At 38.1% G+C, this 17,633-nt stretch overlaps 1 protein-coding gene across 9 annotated transcripts in view; it reads left to right on the forward strand.

Annotated features, from left to right (window-relative positions):
• Positions 1 to 17,633, forward strand: part of THSD4 (thrombospondin type 1 domain containing 4) — a 414,123-nt gene that overhangs the window by 169,122 nt on the left and 227,368 nt on the right. The gene's annotated exons all lie outside the window — the stretch shown is intronic.

Below are 17,633 nucleotides of genomic sequence, written 5' to 3' on the forward strand. Positions count from 1 at the left end.
TAAGCAAAGCATAATGTCTTGTCAAAAATTGTCTTGTCAGAGTTGCATTTTCTTCATATCTGTTAAGATGGACCAAGAATGAGTTTTATGCTGTTAGACATTTTAGAATTGCCTTGTTTGCTTCATGTGTAAAAAGCTATTGTTTTGTTTGGGTTTAGTTTGGGGGATTTGTGTTTGCTTTTTTGCTGTTGGTTTGTGTTTGTTGTTGTTTTGTGGGTTTTGGCAAAAGCCTATAGGTACTATAGGAGAGCAGTTTGAAAGTTAACTTCTCTCGACAATACTCTTTCTGTGAGAGGTGACTAATTTGTGATTTTTTTCTTTACTAATATACAGAGAAATATGATACTCTGCAGCTGTAGATGGTAGTGTTTTGTTCATATTTTCTGAAAAAAAATGTGCACTATTGAAAAAGTTTTTACACAGGATATATTTTGTGGATGTGAGCATGTGAAAACTTCAGGCTTCATGAATAACATTCTCTTTTTGCAAATACATGTAATGTTTAGTACGTGGCAGGGCAGAAAAAACTTGATTTTTTTTTTTTTAAATGAATATCATATCATTAAAGAGGGACTTAATGCATTCCTAATATTCCTAATTCCTCAGTCCTAAACAGTGGAATAGAACAGCTCTTGCTATGCTTAAAAAAGTTGCTACTTGATTTACCAAGAGCCATTTTCTAGATTTTTGTCCTCATCCGAGCAGTTTGTCATCAGGTTCTTATTTCATAGCAAAGCAGAAATTTTCAGCTAGTCAGCCATTTAGGAAATAAATCAGCAAGCACAGTACTATTAGATAAAAAATATTCCATCTAATGAAATTATTAGCAGAAAAAAGTTTGATACTCATTCTGCCTTGCTTTGACTGAAATGGGATATGTAGCTGTGCATTTTAAGGAAATCATTGGCTAGTTTATTTATCCATAAATATGCCTTCCTTAAGTAAATCTTCTGAAAACAGGGATTCTGCTTTAGAGCCTTGTCTTTTGTTAGCCCTATCATAACTTTATAGTAACCTAATGAAGTCCAGAGAAATTATTTTCTCTGGTAAAGGAAAGTGGAAGTGAACTGGAAAAAACTCCTTGTCCAACAGTGTGTGGTTGACAGTCTGTAGCTCATGTGTCTAGATAGAAACTTTATTTGGCTTTCAGGTTGTTTTAATAAGAGAAGCTGTAACGGTTTTGATTCAGAAAAATGTCTCAGTGAAATCTTGTGCTGCCTCTGATCTAGTGAAAGCAGGGAAAAGTTTTCAGTAGAGTCTCAACAAATTTAAATGGTTTGATGATCAGAGCAATTGGAAGCTGATCATTGCCCTCTAGTTGTCACAGAAGTTTTTAACTTCCTGGTTGATTGTTACTGAGCACAGAAAATGATAGATGGACTCACCTTGTCCAGACTGAGGGACCTTAAAATCTGTGGTGGCTCATATGGAAAATATTTCTGTCACCATTGCAGGCACATGTGGTCTTCAGAGATCCATATAAAGAACAAATCTAAAGCAGCAGCAGTGTTGCCTGCCAATTATCCTTGTTAGCAAGTAAAATAAAAGCAATGCTGTGTTCTTACCTGGAAATTAATTTCTGCTATGAAAGTGCATGTGGAATGTTTTAGCACTGTGATCTGTATACCAAGTACTTTAAACTGTACTACTGTTCAGAGTTTTTCAGCTCATATAGCAGACAGAATATGAAAAATGGCCTGTTATTTATCAATGAATCTTAGGTTGTAGGTTTTAGTGTAGGTAGAGAGAAATTTTCTCCTTTATTATGTTCATATGGCTAATTTTGAAAATTCAATAATAAAAAATATACTGTGTCTACTGTTATTAATATAATATTTCTTTATCCTGTATTGTAAGAGACCACCCGATAATCTTGTGCACTTCCCTGCTCCAGCTGCAGAACCTTGACTACATAAATATTATTTCTCTAGGAAATTACTCAGTAAAGGTTTTTTCCTGCTTGACAGTGAATTGGAGACACAGAATATAAGTGAGAACCCATTTTTCAAAGGAACCTGTACTGCAGTTCTGTGCTCTTTTGAACTGTTTTGTATGCTTCTCTGAATATTTTAATTGATTTATAGGTATGTATTTTTAAAAGTTCTGCTCATAAAAGTGTCAGGTTTTGATAGATTATAAAGTCAGTGGGAAGCTGCTTTACTTGCCAATTTGTTTTGTCTGTATTTTAATGCTGCAGAACTTTGACTGTTCAAGTAACAGAAAATTACAAAAATCCAAGTGTTACCTTTTTTCCCGTATAAATCTTAAGGAACCCCTAACACTTGTTCTAATGTGTGTATGATTATGTTCTGCTTTTCATTTGTTGTTGATTTAAGGCCTGGCTTGGCATGAAGTCAGTGAAACTGCATTGCATCACTTTTCCATCCAGGAGGGAAATAAGGTTGTGTAGCTTTGCAACTTGCACCGCATTTGTAGTGGCCAAGCCCAAAGTTTTTTTGGCGTGTGCTTCCTAGGAAATGAGCATGTTGAACTCCTACATTCAAAACGATACTTAATCAGGGTTTCCACCTTCACACATCTTTAATCTGCTGGTTTGGAATCATCTCTGTCATGAAAATCATTGGTTTTACTGGATATATTGGGCCTAAGAAATCTTTGAGCAACTAGGGAGTTTTCCTGAGGAACAGACCATCCCCATACTTTCAGGTATTCCAAAGCCTATCATTATTCTTCACTCACAAGCAGGTAGCCTTTGAAATAGTTTTCTCAGTATACTTATGATAGATATTCGTATTTGAGAAGGGAATTTCACATTCCTTGAGATTTTTGTTGTTTCAGCTGAACTCTTCCCTTTCAGTAGCTTCCTTAATCTTGTACAAATTGACCATCAATTAGTACAGGTGTCAGTGAAGCTGTGCAAATTTACTTAAGTCACCAGCCTGGCCTTCTCAGCAATAAAGCAAAACCAAATTGTACCATTCTGAGTTTTGTTTGAATTGTTTTCTATTGGCATTTTAAAAAATTCAGTCTAGCTTACAAAATGTGTGGACAAAGGGAACTAAGTCTCACATACAACTTATATGTTGATTCCATCTGTATTTTAATGTTACAAGTGATCATAATCTGAGTAATCATAAAAATACACAATCTGTGGCTTAGCACAGAATTTTCAACATGGGTAAGTGAATAGAACAGCTTTGCAAGATCTAAATCTAATTATTTTCAGGTTTTGAGTAGTATTTGCTCAGGTAACAGGATGTTTTGCTACAGTTAAACTGTTTATAGAGGCTTTATTTAAATGTGTGGATGCTGTTTAGAGTATCTGAATATTAGATAGTGTTCAGCTTTCTTCACAAAATAGTTCAACGTGAAGTGTAGAAGATACTAAATGAAGTCCTTGAGAGTAGTTTTAATATATTTTTAATTATAAAGAAATTTCACAGATGTGAAATGCTTCTCTTTGGAATTTGGGCATAAAGAGGGTGAAAGGATCACATTCTACCTGCTAAATGTGTAAAGGGAGTCTGAGCAACTTGTGGTGCTGCAGACACTGCTGGGTCTCATTGGTGGCTTATAGAACAGTTGTTCTACAGTGTCCCAGGTTGCAAGACCAGAAATAACCAGACAGCAATGCAGAGGACCCTACTGTCACAATCTCCCATTCATTTCCACCTCCACAGGACATAGCTTGTCCTCAGGACCCAGAGAGCCAAAGTGAATTTGTTGGTACGTTAAAAGGTCACTCAGTTCTGAAGAGGTTCAGGTGTCACAATCCCAATTACACAAATGCAACCCATTGCAAGAAACATCTCAGTGTTCATGCCAGCATTTTGACTGATTTCTGTGTGGTGCAGGATGAATGGAGCTTTCTCTTGCTGATCTCAGGAATAGACTGCTGAAGCAATAGGAAAAAATCACAGAAGACCCAAACACGTTGAGGTCATGGCCCTTTAGACACTGTCTCTTGACAGAGTTTTTTCTTGTCAAGGACTAACTCTTTGTTGTAACTTGTGGTAGTGAAATTTCTGACCTTTCTCAGTGGAACCTTTTGGTGCTCTCTGGTCAGACCTGCTGCACGTGTGGCCACTGGTGTCTGTGATTGTGCAGAGGTGGAGGAGAAGCTCCTGAGAGGTCACATGTGCTTGAGTAACACAGTTTCCTGCATTTCTGTGGAAGGGCAGCATGGAAAATGAGCGTGGTAGTGCTTGTGCTACATGGCTGTTAATGCTCTTCATTAATTCCATTCAGCTTTACCTTCCCAGTCACGTTGGCACAGCCTTAATTACTGTTGTATCTGTGGATTTTGTCATCTTTGGGGTTTTTTTTATCCTGATGCTAGTCCTGTGAGGTAGGGGAGTGCTATTACACAGCTGTTGCTTATAAATTCAAGTGCCACAGAGGTAAAATAAAATTTAGAAGCTCAAAACAGGTATCAATGACTTCTACATAGGCTTGACAAATCAGCCTAGCACGTAATTGGTTTTGTATCCAAGAAACTCTGTATGGCCAGGAGATGAACTAGTTAACCTGTGTCTGCTCAGTCACCAGGTTACAATTTAGCTGATGCCACTCCTTCAGTAATGGGCAGGGAGCACATGATGCAGCCCCATAAAACAAGCATTTCCATCTCTGACTTTTACTGGGCCAGCATATAAGAAAGCATAATTTCTCCCACTGGCATAGTGACAAAAATAGTTTCTCATCTCTGTACCTGAGTATTCCCATCTGCAAGCCAACGTTAATAGGGTTTCCATTGATTCTCCTGAGAAATTGATGTCACCTTGACTATTATTTTGTCATAAAACATCACCCTTCGCCCTTCTGTTTATGAAGCATGAGAATTTTTGTGGACTGGTAACTAAGGAGGAATTGAACCATTTATTTGTTTAGCACACATAGAAGAAAATTTTTTTGATTTTCTTTAAAATTACTCTGTCCTGAGTTAGAAAAAATAGATGATAATTTACATATGGCAGTAACTGCTGACATCATCAGTAAAACATCTGAAAGTGAGACGTACCATAGTTGAAAAATAATCCTGTCAAGTAAATATCCTCAGCCCTGATCAAATTATAAGAATATGCTCTGTGTTGCTGTAAGTACTACAGTACACATTTATTTGACCCCTGACATTCCTGCCTCACTGTTTGTGGCTTTATTGTCTGTGTCGACTGCAGTATTAGTAATACAACCTTGTTTTACTTTAAAAACTCTGATGTAAATTTAGTGTAGTAGGATGTTCAGCTTGAAGTTAATTACATTCTAGCAAAATGCCTCAAAATGTGTTCCTTCACCCTTTGTGATGGGGTGGAATAAATATTCTTCCAGTTTTATTCTCAAGATTTCTGTGTGGCATTTGCTGGAGCGGGTCCAGAGAAGAGCAACCAGGCTGGTGAAGGGACTTGAGCACAAGTCCTATGAGGAGAGGCTGAGGGAGCTGGGGTTGTTTAGTCTAGAGAAGAGAAGGCTTAGAGGTGACCTCATCACTCTCTTCAACTACCTGAAGGGAAGTTATAGCCAGGTGGGGGTTGGTCTCTTCTCCCAGGCAACCAACAACAGGACAAGGGGACATGGGCTCAAGCTCTGCCAGGGGAAGTTTAGGTTAGATGTTAGGAAGAAATTCTTTACAGAGAGGGTGATCAGGCATTGGAACGGCCTGCCCAGAGAGGTGGTGGATTCACCATCCCTGGAGGTTTTTAAAAAGAGATTGGACATGGCCCTTAGTGCCATGATATAGTAATTAGAGTTGGATCAGGGGTTGGACTTGATGATCTTGGAGGTCTTTTCCAACCCAATCTATTCTATGATTCTATGATTCTATGATTCTATGATTTAGTTCTTCCTCTATGGTGTATCTTTGCCTATTCTTGAGGGAAAGACAGGGCTGGAATCCCAGCAGAGTGGTGTGTACTGACCAGAAGCTGTGAGAACACTTCCTTAATAGCTCTCAGATCATTAGCCTGGATCCAAAGCCTTTGGGCTTCGGCCTCTGGTTCAGGCTATGCTGAGCTTCTTGTTCCCTGCCATAAACATATAAAAGACTGATTGAGGGTAGAGGAATTCCCACAGTAATTACAGCATCATGCTCAGTCCTACTATAGTTAAGCTAAATTCATTAAGTCATTACCAAATCAAAGGTTACATGTGAGGGATGAGCTAATTTGCTTCTGAGATGTGGTTCATAGACCATTTTCTGGAAAGCTTTCCTAGAAACTTGTTGCATTACTTATTAGATAGACATATGTTTAAATAAAGGTACCATGAATTTTATACGTGGAAATGCTATTTTCCCTAGAAACTAACAGTTTACAAAATACTTTCTTGATCATATCTCCTCTTTTGATTTGCTTTATTTTTCCATCCTTGCTTTTTGAAGGAATATTTTGCTTAAAATTGAATTCTAATGAATATCTTTTTATCACTGTAATGTAAATGCTTTTTCTTCTGGCACAGTGAGGTTAGCTTGAATTTCTTAGGATTTTAATATTTGTTCCAAACATGCTGAGCAATTAATTTAAAAGGCAGGTAGTTTATATTAGGATGTATTGAAAGGTATTCACAAACAACAGAAAAGGGGTGAGTAAAGATCAAGTAAGTAAAATAAGTACCTGTAATTACTTTTTTAATTATAACTGTCATTGTATAAATAGGTCTTTCTTCTTAAGATTTCTTTGGTTGTCCTATCTCTTTATGACAATGTTATAAGGCTCTGAATTTTTAAGTGCTCTGATGTATAATAGGGCATAGGAATGTGTTCCAAGACTCATAAAATCTTTAATTAAAAGAATGGAAATTCTTGTAAACTCCTGGTGGTTGCCTTTAAGTAATATCACTTCTTAAAACACTTCCCGCTCCCCTGGTCTGTGGGATTATCTTTCATTTTGTGTTCAGCACTGTTACATTCTGTCTGTGGGTGATGGACGTGTTTTAGGGAAACAAGGTGATTATTAGAATTCCCCAACCTCTCTGGAAGGGAGACCTGACACACAAAAGAGACTGCTCTAAGTAACTAAACAAATGCTTTGCTGGTAAAAGTCAAAATATAATTTTGCCCCCAGCTTCCCTGCAGGTGACTGTGCTCACTGAGCTGCTGCTCAGAGCCTGGGAGTCCAGAGCTTGAGGGGAATTATTCAGTCATCAGGAACAGAAAGCAGATTTTCCCTGCATGGCTGAAGGACAGTGGATAGAAGGAGACTGTTTATGTGACACACATCCCTGTCCTTACTTGATCTGTACTTTCTTCGTTGTTCCTTCAGTGTCACTTGCTGTTCAGCACAGCCAAAAGGACAGCGAAGATCAAACATCAGTCCCTGATGTGTGAAGGACCCAAGGGCACCAACGCAGCAATTATATCACTGACAGCAGCTACACTGCTTCTCTTGAAAGACCCTTTTAAATGAGACACATGAAAGTGGAGCATGAGAGAGTATTAAATTAAAGCTTTGCCCGTGTATGTCATTGCCTGAAGCTGTTGATCTGTTTCTTCATGGGTTACAGGTATTATTTTCCCAGCATGTGGGCTGGGAGGAAGGTTTCATCGAGAGGCAGAAGTTTTTGACAAATTTCCACTCCCACCTATTTGGCAGACACAGAAGAATGAGGTGAATTAGGAGTCAGTAAATTAGTCCTTCCAACCATAACTGCTTTTTGACTGAAGCATAACGTTTGCTTCCATTTTCCCTGAAGTTTCTTCCCAAAATGTTGTAGTGCTGGGAATAGACCTGTTAAAATTTTTGACTTCAAAGAAAAATCCCTTTGTTGTTAAAATTTTTCATCAAAAATTTAAAAGGCTTTTTGAGAACTGTTTTTTAAAAAGATACCTGTGATGACTTACCTGTTAGTCAGTAAAGGATAACGTAGCAGTAGGGAGCTTGGTAATTTAATACAAAATTACCTTCTTGCTCCTTGGAAGTTTAAGTTAAAGGAGCAATAGTAAAGGTATATGGAAATGCTGCTTTTTGTTCCCAAACACTGAATAGATTACCATAAGAAATCACCCTCTCTGAGGAAAGATTTCTTTCTCTTAATGTACTAATTTCACTACACATTTGAAACAACCTCAAAGTAACTACTGCAGAGACAACAAAGCCACATTTGATAATAGTCAGTGCATGGAGGGTGTATTAACATCTGACAGAACATCTGAAACACGTGCTGGACTCTTGCTTGTAAGTACTTGAAAAGTGAGATTTATTTAGTGCTTGAGTGAGCAGGTGATAGGGAAGTATTCTAGCCAGGGGCACCAACTGTTTTGATGTTTTAGCTGTGAGCCTGTATCCTCTAGAAAAGCACAAGGACACAGAATAACTCTATAAATTACTTTTTGTATTTTCTCATTAAATTGAAAATTCTTGCTGAAATAGCAGAATTATCATATTTGAGTCAATCTGTTGAACTGAAGATGGTTTTGTTAAATATTTGCATATATATTCTGAGAGTGAGAAACTCAGGAACAGATTTGTTTGGTGCTGTGGAGGAACTAGAAGAGAATAAGTGATAGGTGCATAGTAGCCCCACACCACTGAGGAGAGAACACACATACCCTGCTCATGACATAAGGTGATTACAGTATCACTTGCTCTGTGACTGCATCTCATCCTTTTGAAAATGCAAATACTCAGGGGGTTGTCCAGTATTTCAGGGTCAACTATTCAGTGTTCTCCTGATGATGCCTGGAAGAGCATACATGAAATGCTCGTGACGTGTTACATTCATTGAGGTGTTTGGTTCTTGGTGATGGGGTGACACTGGGATGAACAGTGTATTACCAGAGAAATCAGTAGTTAGGAATGATCAACATAAGAAACAGAGATATTTCTTCTGCTTTATTATGGAAATGAACAAAGCTAAAGCAAAGCAAAGTGATAGGTAACTCCACCATTGGACCATTCTGATAGTAAGAAAATACCCAGTGCTGTCACAGTGTGGCTCCTGGGGATTATCTCTAGGAAGATGATGTCAGCAGAGCTTGGGTTGTGTCCTGCCTTTTCTTTCTGAATGATCACCACTTCTGATTTTCAGATGAGAGTGACAACTAATGTTGTGATGCTTTACTTCTCATCGTAGAGATCAGTTTCTAACCATGTAAAAAATGGTTAATAGCTAAGTAAAACCGTGCTTCAGATTCAATTAAAGGCAAAAAGTCATAATACCTTGTTCAGAAGAAATTAGAGAGATTAGTAGACTCTTTTTAGGGGTACTAACTTCCCTTCATATAGCTGTGTTAATACTGAGAGGCTTTAAAGGAACCTTCATCTCAGTGAGAATCGGGCCAAGAATCTATCAAGTGCGGTTCTGGTTTCTTCTTTGTTCTCATTCCCAACAAACTACCTGAATATCACACTATTTTAAAGGTGATAATAAATGTGTGGGCTTTTTGTGTCCCTCAGTTTTGCTTTAGCAGTGGACACCCCGAGTCATTAGGCATATTTCAGTTTTGTAGTGCTCACTGCAGTAGATTCTGCGTGTAAGAAAAGAAACAAGCCAGCTAATGCTTTTACGAATTTTCCAAAGGCAGTTTTAAGAAAGAAGAATCAGTAAATATCTGTTTACAAGACAAGATATGGTGTACTGAAAAAGTAGGAGTTACTAGAAAAAAATCTAGTAGATTTTTCCATGTTGTCAGAAGTCAGTATTGAGGCACAGAAGTCCATTAGCCCTGGGAAGGAGTGGTAGTTGGTGTACCTCCAGCTTTATATGCAGGCATTCATTTTAAGTATTGACTGAGAGCAGATGAGATCAAAAGTTAACATCTGCAGCTGTTTCTTAATGCTAAATAAGCATTAAGAACCTGGTGAAGCCATATTTTAATGAAGGATAAACTTCAGAACCTGCAAGTCCAAAGTTCAGTACTTACAGGGCTGTAGGTTCTCGCTCGAGGTTCAGCACTGGGTTCTTCTCTCTGTTACAGGGAAAGCTGGGAATACCCAGCAATCAAGTTAAACTCTGCTGAACTTCACATCTCCCTGTAAAGATAAGAAGTTAGTTATTGGATAAAAAACTGATGTTGCTAAAAAATGCTAATACTTTTGCTTTAAGTCAGAAGGAAATTTCTACATCATGAACAGTTTGGCAGAATTTTAGAAAGTAAGAAGTGAATGCTGTTGTTTAAACATTGTTTGCTCTAAGAGGATTTGGCCAAGGGAAGTAAGGAAATGACCTGAAAAACAATCAACCTTATGCACACTATTGGAGACTTCATTAGGGAGACAGTGCAGGGAAGCAGAAGTCAAGGATCAACACTGAGAATGTCAAGGTGAAGTCTTGGCTCAGATGAAGATGATGAAAGCCAAATGGTCACTGATTTAAAACTGTCATAAGTAGGGTTTTGATCTCAGCAACTGAGGATTTAGGAAAGATATCATTAGCCAAATCCTGCTCCCTTGATTAGATGCAAGTTTTCCTATGTGCATTATACAAATAATCTGTGCAATGGCTGAGTTGTAAGTGCATTGGTTCAGAGGATCTGGAAATGAGCGTGGTATCCTGCAACAAAAGAATGAAAAAAACATCTGGTGTGGGCATTTCTAAAAATAGTAAGAGCTGACTAAACTCTGTGCAAACCATATTAAATTTTAGAATGTCAGTGCTAAAATGAAGCAGAAATGCTGTTCCTTTTTCATTCATGGAAGTCCAGTGGCCTAATAAGTTTCTGATTATCATGCATTTATTTATTTATTAAATCTAATTTTAAGGCACTGTCAAAAGGTGGAGACTGGTGGATGGTCTGTGTGTAATTCAAGGAGTGCCCAGGCATTTGCCCTGTACCAGTTAATCACAGACAGCTCTGCCTGGGTAACAACCCTCTACCAGTGCACAGAAGGATCAAACAATGCTTCAGTCTGGATGTCTGATGAACCAGTCTCAGGGAACGTTAGTTTGTAATCTGGATGCATATTTAATTACTAATATTGCATGGGTCGGTGATGTATTTCAGCCTTATTGTTCCCGTTTTTTCCAGATAGTAAATGTTCAAACTGCTCTGTCTGCCACTGTTGATGATTAGTGGATGTTTTTCCATCTAATGTCCATCCTGTATGTGATGAAGTCTTTGTATGTGGCTTCAGGAGGCTTGCAAAGATGAGCTCTCAAGTCAGAGACTAAAAGCAGCATTTTCCAGTTGTGAGTAAGCATGGGATTATGTTCTAGCACTTTGTGGCATTACAGCAATTATTACAGGATTATCCATTTTCCTTTTTTTTCAATCGTTCTTGTTTTTTTGGTTTTTTATCTGTCTTAAGTTCAGAGGATGTTTAAGGGAAAAGATTGTGTCAGTATTGTGATCATTTTCCTAGTAGTCCTGTTCGGTGATCACAACAGTTGAAGAAACTAGTGAAAATTAGAATTTCTAACTTTTCAACTTTTTAATTTTTTTTTCCTCCAAAATTCTTGATCTAGGATTAAAAATGAACCAATATACCACTTCAGGTTTAGTACCCCTTAATCAGAGACATGCCCTGTTCAAAAAAGCACTTGGCTACGTTCAACCCTTCAGCTGTGAGAGGAGTTCCCCAACCCGGTGTATTTGTTTCTTGCTCAGGCAGGAGCAGAGTGAGCATCACTCTTGGAAGATGCCAGGAATTTCTCCACAGAGCAATGGAACCACAATTCTAGCTGTGGCAAGACCACAGAATTAGTGGCAGCTGAAGAAAAGTAGGGAATAAAATTATTTATGGGAGACTTGCAAGCATGATTGTAAAAGATGCTTTGTAAGTTCTTATGCAACATCTTGAGGCTGGGGTGTGGTGGTAAATGACATCTTCAGACGTGAGGTTTATGAAAGACTAATTGGGTCAAGAGTTCCTACTGGGACAGGTATTGGGAATACTATATTTTGCAATCGGTGAGTAGTACTGAGATTAATAATGAAGACGTTGTTAAAAGGGACTCTGTAGTGATGTTTAAAAATTAATCCTTGCATCTGTTCTTTCTGGTTAAAAAAACCCTCTTCCTCAAAGAAGCTTGAAAAAGTCTCAGAGCTACTCATATTTTTATGCTCAAGAGAAAGACTATTTAATCAAATTCAGTAGTTCAGTATGAAAAATATCAGAAGCTGATGAAGTTTTAACTGAAGGAAAATTAATGAGTTTTGTTGCTTAATAGTTATTTATTCATTGACTGAGTCTCTGGTAGAAGCAACTTTGCTGGTGCATACAGGAATCGAGGGTCTACATTTAGTTGATCCTCAGTCACTGGTGATTTTTGATGTTTATTAATTAAAGCCTAACCCAAAAAAAGGAGATAAAGAAGATGGATCTTTTTAGTAAATCTGTCTAACGGTATTGTAATCATCTTAGTAAAGTGTTATTTTTATGAAATCTTTTATACTGAGATTTTTAATGGCATTTCTAATTACATTTTAATGACATAATTTTTATAATGACATTTGCCATTATTTGCTTTCGCTCTATGAGAATATTAAGCTTTTGTCTCAGAGATCAGGTGATGTCTAATTAGCACTTTTAATATTCACTAAATTATAAAACTTACAGGTATGAGGAGGTAGTTAATTTTTCATGAAATCTGAAGTAATTGTCTGATAATTAATTACCTGATAATTACAGACCTCTCAGAGGCCATTGCTTGGATGCTTCAGAGGATTACAGTGATGCTTATCAATGTATCTACATGTAAGTGCAATCATTTAGTCTCCCTGTGGTCTCTCTTTTTTTCATCAGAACATGCCATTTTTAAAACAAGTCCTGAATCAGACAAAAAAAAAGGTGTTTTTCACTCATTGTTCTGTGAACTTGTTATTGACAAAGTGTCCTTGATGTGCTGTTCGTATTTATTGTGTCCCTGAGACAAGTGAACATGAGCTACTAATTTTAATTCTATTCTATAGCATCTTCTGGATAGAAATTGTAGCGTAATATTGCTTCTCATTAAAGTATAGACCATTTTTAGAGGATTGCAGCCTTGGTGTGTATTTGTGCAGGCTGCATAAATCCCAAGCTACAGACCACAATTTGTGAAGTCACATCAACAGTTGGACCTGATCAGATGCATTAAGGGATTGCTGTAACAGTTGGCTACCTGGGGTTTTCTTGGGGTTTGATTTTATTTTTTCGTTTAACCTGTGTAATGGTTTTCACCAGGGGTTTGTTGAACTTCTTCAGAAAAAATGCAAATGGTGGAAACATTATCATTTTGGTCAGGAATCAAACTAAACTTCATGGCCCTGAAGCTCTAAAAAAATGTAACTAAATATTCATCCTGGTATTTTTCACTTTTAAGTATTTTTAATGTTTGGTCTAGACAAAAAATAAAATAAAATAGAAGCTTTAATAGTCACACTGGAATATAAGATTAGAATTGTCAGTGTGGGTAAGGATGTCCCAACCTTTGTTGCAAATTACCTTATCTTAGGATCTTTTTTCTAAACCTGTGGGGGAGCCCAGCTGGTTCTGGACTCTCAGTAAGCTGAGATACCGAAGATGGAACTTCTTACACCTGGCAGAAGGTTAACCACGGACAGTAGGACTGTAACAGAGTGGGTTTCCTGTTAGGAATGTTAACCTATTGTGTTAAGACATGTGGCTGTATATCCAATCGTAAGTTGTTATGATAGTGGTAAACCAATGCTGTGTGTTCATGTGTCACCCAGAACTGTATAAAGGTAGACACACTGTTGCAATAAAAAAAGCTGGTATCCTGAAACCCATGTCGCCTCCCGCCTCGACCGCGACATAAACCTGACAATTTCCAGCTTTCTTCCTTTTCTTTCCCCCCCGTCCTTGAAAGTTAAATTTAGAAATACAGCTTTTTTTTGAAAATGAACCTACAAAACTTAGATAGTCTGAATATTTGACAGTTTCCCAGAAAATATGTAAGATCATGAAGTCCTACAATAGAAACTAAGACTAAAGGCAACCTCCTATTTTGGGAGGGTTTTTTTCTCATTTGGAATGCCATCAGGATTGTTTTGCCAGCTTTAGTTGCTTCGTATCAATACATTAATTTCTGTAGCTGCTTCAGTTTTGTGGTGTAGACTGACTCTTGTATTGTATTGTACCATAGGGACTTCTATTATCTAATTAATCAGCTATTTCAAACACAGCTTTTCTGATGCTGTGACATTCAGAACTGATAATGTCTGTATGGATGCTCTAACGGGGTAAGATGTGCTTATACTGTCAGGTTTTTCTGATGGAGTGCCTGTAGGACCAGTTTCTTCCACAGGGAAAGCTGTTATGTCATGACATCCTGAAAGTTATTTCCATTCTCAAGTCCTCCATGCCACTCACTTCTGTAATGTTCTATTCACCTTCCCAAACTTAAGTTCATCTGGGAATCCTGAGGTAAAATGAGGGAGTCCCAAGCCATAGGGCAGCATCAAAGTGTCCACAAATGCTCTTAAAAATTGCTGGTGTCACTAATCCCTTATTAGATATAATGAGGCCCTAACATTTCTTTTTGAATTGCCTTCATTAACCCGAGTCCTGTGTAACTTGGAGAGGCAGATTTTAAATGTCTTTGTTAACATAGCAGGAGAGGTTATTAGAGGTTAATCCCTGAAGCATGACAGTTTTTTATGCAGCCATAAATTTATTTGTGTATGTTAAAAATACAAATGGTTTAAAGTTCAGCCCTCACAGTCTGTCTGGAGCTTAACTCAGTGCACAGTCATGGCAGATTTCCAGACAGTGGTTGTGCCAGGCTACAGAGTTGCTTTCCCTGTAGTGGTGAAGCTGAAACCATCTGACTCCTTATACTTGAAGGCAGTTTACTGTTGAATTGGCAGCAGTTGCAGTCAGGCTTCAGTTGTAAGAAAATGCTTTATTACTTCCAAGTTTCCCTTTCAGAAAAGAACACTTGTAAGACCAGAAAACTGTCCATGTCTTTCTAAGATCTGTCATGGCAGCCTGGTAGAACAGCATGTATTTTTCATTTTAATAGTGTTTTCCAGTTATGTAGAGGGCTTAAATAGTAATACTTATTTGTCCTCTGACTTGTTTCCTGTTGTTTTCCTCTGTCCCTTCTGACATGCATTGGTCAGCATCAACGATGTGGAGATTCCAGTTCCTCTGCTGGTTTTAAAACAGCAGGAGATGTAAATGATGGGAATATCTGCTGCAGCACAGTTCAGCACACTTGCCAAAAAGAAAGGGACAAAACTGCCCCAGAGGTTTAAACCAACTCTCTGTGTGAAGTGGCACCAGGTGATACCTTCTTTACGTCCTGATCTTTGAGATAAATTCCACTCACTGCTCCTATGTATGGTAACTGTGCATGCTGATCCCTTTGCAGGACCACTGACTCTACAAGTTCCCTCTTTGCGCTTACCTTTGCTGACTTTTTTTTTTTTAAGCATGTACAGCAGTGGCATCATAACAAACTATCACACATGGCTTCCTTCCCAAATGGAATGTCCATGTATTTGTCGGCTTCTTTCAGATAAACCTGACGGAGAGAACCCTTTCTGTTCATTACTTGAAAATATTAGGGGTGCAAAGAAGACAGAGGTTTATTTTTTTACTGAAAACAACTTTCTGTGTGAGGAAGATGAGAATCTGTGTTTGTATTACAGGTCTGAACTTCTTTGAAATACTGTTTTGCATCTTGTTGCATCCATTTGCCCCCTTCCCCCCCTTAAGTATAATTAGTTTAGATTTTGATACAAGAATTTGATTTGGTTGGGAAAGACTTCCCTTTCTGCAAGTCATGAAGGACTGGTAGTAGAAATAGCAGGAAAGTGAAGGCAATCAGATGGTAGCCCTGTGGCTTTAGAGGGCGAGAATAGTCACTGACCGATAAAGAGACAGGATTTTGGTGTAGGTGAGTGTTCCATTAGTGGAACTTTTTGGCTTTCAGAGAGCAGGTCTGTGTAGTCTGTCCCCTGCAGCAAATCCTTCTGGTCTTCCGCAGGCTCCTATTGATGAAGTCCAGCAACAACTTTTGTCTTACGGGATTTTCTCCCAAAATTCTCTTGAATCCTGATGGAAAGAGGCCTGCTGGGGAGGAACACAAGAATAAATAAAAAAATAAAATTATTATTTAGTGGGTTTGGGCCTTAAAATTACAGAGAGATTTTTTAAAATTAATCTTGTTTCTGTATCAAGTGGAGTGAGACAGCAGACAGTCCTGTGAGGATGATGGGACAACTAACATGTACAGTTCACCCTGTTTCCTCAGTTCATTAGAAAGGTTTAATCTTTTCTTCTGAAATGTACTGAATATGGGAATAGTTGTTTTTAAAACTTTCAAGTTCTTTATATATTCCTCAGATTTGAGACTGAATTAAGGATTTTCCACCAGTTAACAAGCCAGGTAGTTTCCTGAAGAGCACGTGTAGAGAGTTGGAGCTTGCATAAATCTTCTGAAAAACACTGTATGTGGTTGATACACCAGTGAGAATGTTTTGTCTTGGTTTCTAACAGGTGCAGAACAGAGAATACTGTTGAGAGACTTAAGGTGTTAGATTATTTTGATAGTAGTGTGTCATTCAGTGCTATCAAGGTCTTGAGCTCAAGTTAAGCAAAAATGTTCAGTTAATATGTTAAAAGTTGAGTTTATGAAGGTTGGAAACATACTTATGAATTTGAACCTTAACTTAGGAGAAGCTAAAAAGAGGCGGAAAGAAAACGTGCAGGAACTATTTAAAAATGAAGCATGATACTTTAAATGTAGCTCTGTGGAATGTGGAAGGGTGGCTTAAATGGGTTGAATCAAATTTATGCTTCATTGTAAAACTTTTAATTGTTTCACTTCTGTTTCAATTAGTTTTTGCTCTGAACCCCCACATCTGTTATCTCACAACAAAGGTGATTTTTAAGGCTGTCCAAACCTGAGTACACAGACCAAATTCCCACAGAGTAAATGCACGTATGTCTGAGAGAAAATGTACTTACACAAGTAAGTGCAAGGGAGCTGAGATGCCTTAAATACCTAGAAGAGACATGGCACAGCAGTGGCACTCTATCTATAAAGTAACAAAGTGTTTTGTTTCCTATGAGGCATTTCTCTGAACCTAAATTCTCTAGTGGGGCAATGGGATGTACTGACGAACAGGTTTTCATACCTTAGAACAAGACAGAGATAAAATGAGGTTTTAAGCAGAGCTTCCGATTCCTGAGATGTGCAGCTCTAAGCAGAGCTGCATGTTCAAGTAGTCATTGCCTGCTTTTTTTTAGAGAAATTTTAATTTAGGTCCCAGATTTTTTTTTTTTTTTTTCATGATTGCTATGTAAGAAGTCGTACTGAAAAGCTGTAACTGCACACAGAGTTGATGTCATCCTGGTCACTTAACTCTGTCAGTGGTCATACAAGCCTTTCTTTATTCCTATGCATTCATTCATATGCATTCTACAAGATAATGTAAGTAATATGGAATTATTAGGATGCTCACTGGTATTTGAGGGTAAGTTTAGATCAGATATAAGGAACAAATTCTCCCCTGTGAGGGTGGTGAGGCCCTGGCAGATGGTCCCCAGAGAAGCTGTGGCTGCCCCATCCCTGGAAGTGTTCAGGGCTGGCTTAGATGAGGCTTGGAGTGACCTGGTCTAGTGGAAGGTGTCCCTGCCCATGGCAGGAGGTGGAACGAGATGATCTTCAAGGTCCCTTCCAAACCAAGCCATTTTATGTTTTTATGTTATAAAGTAATTTATGATTTTCATGGCTGGAAACATGAGCTACTTACATGCAGCAGTGACTTTCACTCCCATTCCCTGAGC

The sequence above is a fragment of the Myiozetetes cayanensis genome, unplaced genomic scaffold (assembly GCF_022539395.1).
Source record: "Myiozetetes cayanensis isolate MyiCay16 unplaced genomic scaffold, myiCay2020 scf14, whole genome shotgun sequence".
NCBI classification, from domain to species: domain Eukaryota; kingdom Metazoa; phylum Chordata; class Aves; order Passeriformes; family Tyrannidae; genus Myiozetetes; species Myiozetetes cayanensis.